Source organism: Epinephelus moara, chromosome 19, assembly GCF_006386435.1.
Source record: "Epinephelus moara isolate mb chromosome 19, YSFRI_EMoa_1.0, whole genome shotgun sequence".
Lineage (NCBI taxonomy): Eukaryota > Metazoa > Chordata > Actinopteri > Perciformes > Serranidae > Epinephelus > Epinephelus moara.
Window position 1 is genome coordinate 29,055,903 of NC_065524.1, and position 9,809 is coordinate 29,065,711.

General features: G+C 38.3%; 1 pseudogene; it reads left to right on the forward strand.

Annotated features, from left to right (window-relative positions):
- The first annotated feature begins 1,763 nt into the window (after window positions 1-1,763).
- Window positions 1,764-9,809, forward strand: part of LOC126406335 (high-affinity choline transporter 1-like) — a 13,952-nt pseudogene continuing 5,906 nt past the window's right edge.

Below are 9,809 nucleotides of genomic sequence, written 5' to 3' on the forward strand. Positions count from 1 at the left end.
ATGGTTTCCGTGGTTACCGATGTGAGGCTAATCTTAGCCACTTTGATGGAACAGAACTCTGGCTCACATTAGCCAGACTTGGCCATTTAAGCCTGGATTTGTCTTTAGCCTTCTTGATGGAATACCCCCCTGGTCTCTGATGTCTGGTTTAGATTGTGATGTGGAGAATGCTATTGCGTGCGCAGCGATGGATCGTTGGGAACAGGTGGAGAACGTGCAAGTGTGGCAGCGCCGATGGCGACCGCGATTCCTGACCCTTGTGGATGGAGGATCGATCCAGAGTCGGAGAGAGTTTTTGGGGCAGGTGAAATGGAGGACAGGGTTTTCCCTGCATAGAAAATATTTTGGTGGCCGCCAAAGCTGTTGTAGCCCTGCACCAATGGAAAATCCCCTCCGCCAAAGAGGGGTGTGGGAGCGGGGAAGAGAGGAAATATCTCGAGATTTTAATATATATCGATATATTTTGTGGTGGCAAAACTACTATTTAATGAACAGTTTAAAGAAAAAGTCTTCACACGTCGGCTGTCTTTCTTGAGTATTAATAAGCATTCATGAATGGAGACACTCACACATATACAACCACATGAACAGTCAGTCAGTGAATGAGTGCCAAGCAAGTCCTCTCGCCCTGCTATCTTTATAGTTCCCATAACACATGCACATCAACAGTCAAAATATGTGGCGCCTTGACATTCCTAAAACACAACATCTCTCAAGACTAACAAGGACACTTGGTGTCTGAGCTTCCCTGGCTCGTAACCTTGATGTCTCTCACTGCTGTCACAGTAGGGGTTAAATGAGCACCACACATCATACATCATAGCAATACCAAATACCACACATTATAGGTCAAACATGGTTAAAAACAGAATTTTCCCATCACAATTTCTAAACGCGATATTACACAGGACAGTATCGCTTCTATCAATGTAGGCCTAGGCCTCCCTCTCCCTGTGTCCCTGTCTCACACACACATACACACAACCTCTCTGCTCTGCCTCCCTCGCTCTGTCAACAGCGCCATAAAGTGCGAGGAGTGTGTCATATATGTGCTGCTCAGACCACAAAGTTGTTTACTGATACTGTTAAAATTGTAACACAGTGTATTTACACAGTGTATTCAAATTAATTACTGTGTGTATTTTTGTCATGCAGGAAAGGGATTTTTTTTTTTTCAAGGAGCATTTTTTCGTATATGCAGACGGTTTTTTGTTCACTTTGTTTTAAACATTTTGATGTTGTGCAGAGTGACCTCTGTTAATAACGGTGCCTGTGTGACATTTGGCACGTGGCTTAAAAAAAATTAAACTAACAGGGATGCTATGCCATAATGCTTTGTGGGAAACCCCAATTACGTCACAGAAAAAATATCGATATATATCGAGTATCGCCATTCAGCTAAAAAATATCGAGATATGACTATTAGTCCATATCGCCCAGCCCTAGCTGATGATGATATGTAAATGCTGCGGGAATGATATGACTCCAGGATAATCGCCTTCGGGTGGATTTTGTCTGGATCAGAAGGATTGTTCTGCAGCTCTGGATCCGTGGTGAGTTGATTAATTGATACAATAAAAACTAGAGTTTGTCTTACTTTTAGACTGAGGTAAGCCTGTGGTTACACGTGAAGTGCATGTCAGTCGATGTGAGAAATGTGTCGAAGGGAAAGAGAATGCATCAGGTGTGTTTTTACTGTTGGGCGTAAATGGGATGTGTTCGAGGCGTGGTCTTTGTTCCTGAACCGAGTGAAAAAACTACGTTCAGTCAGTCTGACACCAGCCAGAAGAGCAGACACTCAGCATGGCTGTTATCATCCCAGGAGTAATAGCAATGGTGTTTTTCTACCTGCTGGTACTTGGGACTGGCATCTGGGCTTCTTTCAAATCCAAAAGGGAAAAGAGGAAAAGTGGAGCCCCTGGAATGGAGATGACACTGCTGGGCAACCGCAGCATTAGCCTGGTGGTGGGGATCTTCACAATGACAGGTGAGGAGAGCACAGCTGACAAAAGTAGGATGGAAACTGTGAATTATAAAGTCAGGATTATTAAGGATATAAGATATCTTTAAACTTCTTTACTTGGTAGGCTCACACTTTAGCTGAATGGCGATACTCGATATATATCAATATTTTTTCTGTGATGTAATTGGGGTTTCCCACAAAGCATTATGGCACAGCATCCCTGTTAGTTTAATTTTTTTCAGAGGCAAACCCTTAAAAAAAAAAGGTCAGTTATAAGTTTAAGCCACGTGCCAAATGTCACACAGGCACCTTTATTAACAGAGGTCACTCTGCACAATATCAAAATGTTTAAAACAAATTGAACAAAAAAACTGTCTGCATATACGAAAAAATGCTCCTTGAATAAAAAAAAATCCATTTCCTGCATGACAAAAATACACACAGTAATTAATTTGAATACACTATGTAAATACACTGTGTTACAATTTTAACAGTATCAGTAAACAGCTTTGTGGTCTGAGCAGCACGTATATGACACACTCCTTGCACTTTATGGCGCTGTTGTAAGTGGTGGAAGAGATTTGTCGTGCTCAAAACTTTATCCCCAATTTTTGTGGTCACAGAGCGAGGGAGGCAGAGCAGAGAGGTTGTGTGTGTGAGACAGGGACACAGGGAGAGGGAGAGGAGAAATAGGTGCGAACTTGTGGCCCATGTATTGTCATTTTAACGCAAAATGAACTACATTGATAGAAGTGATATTGTCCCGTGTAATATCGCGTTTAGAAATATATCCATATATATTAAAATCTCGAGATATTTCCTCCCTTCCCCGCTCCCACACCCCTCTTTGGCGGAGGGGATTTTCCATTGGTGGAGGGCTAAAACAGCGTTGGCAGCCACCAAAATATTTTCTATGCAGGGAAAGCCCTGGGGGGTATTCCATCAAGCAGGCTAAAGGCAAATCCAGGCTGAAATGGCCAAGTCTGGCTAATGTGAGCCAGAGTTCTGTTCCATCAAAGTGGCTAAGATTAGCTTCACATCGGTAACCATGGAAACCATGGTTCTGGCTAAGCCTGATACATCGAGCTAAACTCCACCAAAATATTTTCTATGCAGGGAAAACCCTGTCCTCCATCCAAAATATTTTCTATGCAGGGAAAACCCTGTCCTCCATTTCACCTGCCCCAAAAACTCTCTCCGAGTCCGGATCGATCCTCCATCCACAAGGGTCAGGAATCGCGGTCGACATCGGCGCTGCCGCGCTTGCACGTTCTCCACCTGTTCCCAACGATCCATCGCTGCGCACGCAATAGCATTCTCCACATCACAATCTAAACCAGACATCAGAGACCAGGGGGGTATTCCATCAAGAAGGCTAAAGACAAATCCAGGCTTAAATGGCCAAGTCTGGCTAATGTGAGCCAGAGTTCTGTTCCATCAAAGTGGCTAAGATTAGCCTCACATCGGTAACCACGGAAACCATTCTGGCTAAGCCTGATACATCGAGCTAAACTCCGGTTTCCGTTCCATCAACCTGAGCCACAACTCCGTTCCATCAAGGTGGTTAACCTGAATCCCAGCCTAGTAACCATGGTAACTTGTGTTGCTAGGCAATCCTGGTCTGTAGCAGGATTAAGGTGAGGATTAGCTCCATCTATGATAAAAAAAATGTTCAATAGTCAAGAACAGACACCTTTTTTTTCCTTTTTTTTTTCTCTTTATTGAACAATAAAGCGTTAACAAGCAGGTACACCACAAATGGGACAGTGCAAAAAATACATACAAGACTCTAGAAAGTGTTGGTACAGACAAAAAGACAGGACAATAAAAAGAAGCAACAGAATTTAGTCAGAGGATGGGAAAAACGTTTCATAATGAGCGATAAGTTTGATACTTTTACTGTTTTCAATTAAACGTAAGGATTTCATAGTGTAATCAAATTCTAAGAGGAAGGTTTTGAAATTGGGGCAAGATTTGGCAAATTCTTGTTTGTGAATGTAAAATTTAGCATGAAGGATTACAAAATTTAGTAAAAATTCTAAATCTTTGTTATTTTTGTTAGTGTAGTAGCAGATGATATCTCTTAATGTAAAGGAGTATTCAATAGTTCAAGAGTTAAAAAAAATGGAGATCAAGAGCTGACCAGAAAGCTTTTGTGATTCCACAATCAAAAAAATGAATGTAAAATAGTTTCAACACATTGGTTACAAAAAGAACATAAATCATCTATTTCGGTAAATTTGGCGATAAAACAATTAACAGGGTAAATTTTATGTAAAATTTTAAAGTGAGTTTCTTTAATTTTGTTAGAAATGCAGTATTTGTGGGGTAAAAGCCAGGTTCTTCGCAATCCAATGTCCACAATCTGAGAACTCCAAAAGAACTTCCCTCTAGTCCACAATCTGAGAACTCCAAAAGAACTTCCCTCTAGGTACAGAATTGTTCTTTCTTTGAAATATTTGACGAATATGCTTATTATTACACTTTTTGTCCTTCAGTTCCAGTCCATTCAACATCAACAAAGGTTGAGCAGTTCTGTGTCCATTGAAAGTCAGATGATTTTTCACAGCATGAGACAACTCCTTTGGAATAGCCTGGATTACAGCATTAAATTCTTTGAAAGGAACAGGAAAATTATATACAGTCATAAAGCGTTCATATGTAAACATATTGCCATTCTCATCAAACAGATTAAACACAAAAAGAATATCTCTTTGGTACCATTTAAATAAAAACAAAGATTTATTCCTTCTAAGTATATTACAGTTGTTCCAAAGGAAGGTTTTGTGTGGTGAAAAATTGTGGACATAGGATAACTTCCAGGCTAAAAGGGCTTGTTGATGGAATTTAGACAGAATGATTGGTAATTTGTTGGGTAGAAAGTTGCACTTTAAAAGAAAGGATAGGCCCCCAATTCGGTTAAAGATATGGTTCGGAATAAAGTACCAGATCGAGTCTCGATCCAACAAACATCTCCTTAGCCAATTGATTTTAAAGGTATTAACAACATCATCGAAGTTCAACACTTCAAGGCCTCCTTCATCTCTGTCATTTGAAAGAACTTCTTTTTTAATTTTGTGTGATCTATTTTTCCAAATAAAGTTTAAGAATATTTTATTAATTTGTGTGGCTGTCAAATTGTTTACAAATAAGGATAGGGAGGGATATACAAGGCGCGACAGACCTTCTGCTTTAGATAGTAGAACTCTTCCGTGCATCGAAAGGTCCCTTTGCAACCAAAGATTAAAAATTGAGGTTGTTTTTTTAATTCTATTGGAAAAGTTGAGGTGCTGTCTGGTTATATAATTTTTCGTTATATAAATGCCCAGATATTTGACCGAATCTTTAACAGGAATGTTTTCAATTGAAGAGTATTCACAGTCATGGATGGATAAAATTTCACATTTCGACATGTTTAATCTAAGGCCCGAGGCACTGGAGAACTGGTTGATCAAATTAATAGAAATAGATACTTGGTCCTTATCTCTTAAGAAAATAGTAGTATCGTCCGCCAATTGGCAAAGTTTTAATTCCTTGTCAAAAATCAAAATTCCTCTAAAGTTTATATCATTTTTAATGTGGATTGACAATAATTTGGTGACTAAAATAAATAAGAAGGGCGAGATGGGGCAGCCTTGCCGAACACCTCTGTTAATCTGAAATCTCTTAGAAGTACTCAAGTTAATAATCACTGAGCTGTTGATGTCGTTATAGAACATGGAGACAATATCAATGAACCTATTACCAAAGCCAAAAGTTTTGAGGAAGAGCAAGAGAAAGTTGTGTTCAATAGTGTCGAAGGCTTTATAAAAGTCTAGGAATAAAATGAGTGCTTCAGAGTCTACTGCGTCCGAATAATCCAAAAGGTCTAATATAAGTCTAATATTGCAGCTAATGTGTCTATTTTTCATAAACCCAGTTTGAGTTTCACTAATAATGGTGTCTAACCTTTTTTTAATCTGTTAGCATATGATAAAGCAAGAATTTTGTAGTCAATAGTTAAGAGCGTAATTGGTCATCAATTTTCTATGATTGTGGAATCTTTTTCAGGTTTAGGTATAAGGGAAATTATGCCTTGTTTCATAGATGGAGTCATTTCGCCTTGAGTGATACATTCCTTATACATGCCTGATAAAGGGACTTGAATGAGATCCCAAAAATGGGTGTAAAATTCAACGGATAAACCGTCAACTCCAGGCGACAAGAACAGACACCTAAAAGACAGTTGTCAACTCCAGGCGACAAGAACAGACACCTAAAAGACAGTTCTGCCAGTGCTTTTACACACTCACAGCTGTCATGTAATGATAAATTAATATGTAGATCATAAAATATATAACATAATTAATCAAAAAACATTAACTATTAAAAAACAAATTAAAATGTAATAAAAATAAGATAATTAAAAAACACTTACAACAATAAAGCCAAAAGCAAAATAATAAAAACAAAACTTTAATAAAATGAAACTGAGGCATTAAAAAAAGATTGTATATGTACACCAAACCACATGAATATGTGATTGCCCTCCCATCCCCACCCCACTCTGTTTCAAATTGGCTCGCAAATTCACAGCCAATTAAGGTCAACTGAAAATGGCCATATAAGGAATGCATCCAAGAGAAGGAGAGGGACACACCCAGAGAGACACAGAGACAGAGCAAGCAGGATGTTCTTATATTTTATCTTGACCTGCTGCCAAGTTTTCCTCTGGCTACTGAGATTGCTTCTGTTGAGACATAACAGTGAGGGATGAAGATGGGACACACACCGTTGTGGTTTGTCTGTTCCTCATCCTATAGCACATTTCATACATTTAAGGGGATTTTCCTTATTTTGATATAATAAGGGATAGAGCTTACAGTTGACTCCCAAATGATGAGAAATAGATAATTGATTCACTATCACCTGCATTCACTTAATAGGTTTCCTCATCTCCACTGAATTGATGGATTTGCTAAATGTAATTTTCTACAATCAATAGATAAATGTCATGTGATTATTTCCTATAAACTGATCATTTCGGAAATGTCATAATCTACAATCAATTATGTGACAAATGCGACGATTCACTAAAATAGTTTGATTAAATGCATCATCTGAAATTTACATAGGAATCAGTAGATAAATGTGATAAACAGTCTATCACTAATATTAATTTATGCATTTGGTGAATTTCATTAGGCATACTTGAATTGTTACATTTAATAGGGGTTCTTATCTACATATATTTTGTCCCTTTGATGCGGAATTTGTATAACATGATATTATGCTGAAATGCTGAATTTTCTTTGTCACTTGCGCATTTAGCCTGTCGGCAATATTCCGCCACGCCACCTCCCTTAATTGCTGCAGTGCTGCCTTTTTCGTAATCATGTCCTTATAGTCCTCATACACTTCCATAAGGAGCGTTTGCTCTGCTGCAGAAAAAGCCTCTGCTCACTCCTTTCCTTTGCTTTTTGACATTTTGCAACATTTTTGGCACTTGACTAGTGTGGGCTTTTTATTTTCCCTGGGCGCGTGCATGAGTTGAGGCTTAACAGGTGAGACTTGAATTAGCGTCAACTGGAGCCAGCTGATTTCACTTGATGGAATGACCATGAAGCATCCCGTGTTGGTTCAACTGCTCCTGGATTTACAGGCAACAAGAACTTTTTCTTTTTCTTTATTTTATCTCGTAATTATGAGATCCTGATCTCATAATTACGAGATATGGTGTCTAATTTTTTTTTATCCAGTGAATGCAATGTGCTTCCGTAAAGCCACTCATCAGCATGGTAACATTCTAGACTTAGGGGTAAACACTGACAGTGTTTCAGTATCTCTGACCATCACTGTGTGTTTTTTGGTGCCAAACTACAATCAGCAAAGACTAAAGGTGAAGTTCTGGTTCAAAAGAGATTTCTAGATGGCAAGGCTGAGGCTGAGTTCTTTAACATAATGAGTCAGTAATCATTTGAGTCTTCATCTTCTGCTTTAAATACTGTTGTTCCACTAAAGGTTACAGAAAGGATGACAGACAGAATTTCCTTATGGTTAAACAATAACAGTGTTGAAGAGACTAAGAGAATCTGAAGAAAACTAAGCTCACAGTTCACTGTAATATATACAAAGAAGCCATGACTGCCATAATAATACAGTTTATTATTATTATCATTATTATCCTCTGTCCAAAAAGCTGCTGTTTGTCCACTACATTACTTGCTGTGTGTTAATTCATCCTCTAGCTACGTGGATTGGGGGAGCCTTCATTGTTGGAACAGCTGAGATGGTGTACACACCCTCTATGGGACTAACCTGGGCGATCATGATGATTACTGCATACAGCTCATCTTTTATCATTGGTAAGAGTTTGAAATCACTGACAGGATACTGTATGTTTGTATGTGTAACAAAACAAACATAGCCTAACAATCTCTGATCTCAAAAGACAGGAATAGGTCATTAATAATGATGCTAAGGGATTTTCTAAGAGCAGTCTCACCGTTTTCATCTTACAACTGTAGAAATTGTGAGGGAATGTTGAAGACACATCAGAGGTGGTTTCACGTCAACATATTCATGACTGAGCAAGCTGTTGATATCACAACCTTGAAATGTGTACAGTTAAGGAAAGTTATAACCATGATTCATTCATTTTCTGTAACTGCTTATCCTGTTGGAGGTCAAGGGGGGGCTGTTGCCTATCCCAGCTGACACTGGGCGGGAGGCAGGGTACACCCTGGACAGGTCACCAGTCTATCACAGGGCTGACACATAGAGACAGACAACCATTCACACTCACATTGTCATTTCTGATTATTTTGAGTTGACTAAAATACCTTGAGTTGTGAAATATCAATTAAATATAAATATTATTATGCACATTTAATGACAATTTGATCCCCTTAATAGTTGTTACCGACACTAATGAAATAGTTTTTTAAAATTAGAATAATTCATCTATTGGTAAGAATTCATAATTGATCTTACATTGATGAATTTGTTTGACCACTGAACAGAAATATTCTTGTAGCAGACATTACCACTTTGTTTTACCAGTCTTTGTTTACAGAATTTAAAGATTACTTACTGAACCTCAGGTTGTTGTACAACTTCTGCTTTTTAAAATGTTGAAAAGCCAAAAAGAAATAAATATAAAACTTCATCTAGATGTTGTTTTTTTTCTGAAGTATTTTCCCCCTCGCTTGATTAATTGAATTTTTCTGATTGTGATGTCTTCTTTCCTCTTTCATGTGAAGCTGGCTTCGTGTTTGCAAAGCCATTGAGAGAAAGACACTGTGTGACGATGCTGGACCCTTTCCATGACAAGTATGCAAAATCAATAACAGCTGGACTAGCCATGGCTGCTCTTTTAATGGATCTACTGTGGGTTGCCACAATACTAATTGGTTTAGGTGCTGATATTCGTCAGCTTGGTAAGTTTGCTATACCGTAAGTTTTTATAGTGTCAGGCTATTTGTTTGAAGGAAACAGAAACCACTCTCACACAAAGCATCAGAAACTCCAAGGAATGTCTTTAACCCTATGGGCCCTAGGCATTTTTGGGGTATTTTTACTGTCTTTACTTCTAAGCTCATATCACAGTCATTATAAAGGCTACATACACATGCTATATCTTGTTTTTTTTTCCAGGTCAATCAGGGCTATCCAGATCCATCATTACATGTCCTTCTATGTGCCTGTATTTTATATTAATTGTTATATCAATGAAAAAAACAAATCCGTGTGACTAAATTCTTACATTTGTACATGTATCTCACCATAGCAAGTTGGAAAATGACATATTCTGCCATATATGAAGAGGGGAGACTCTCTGGAATCTGGCAATATAAGAACCATGATG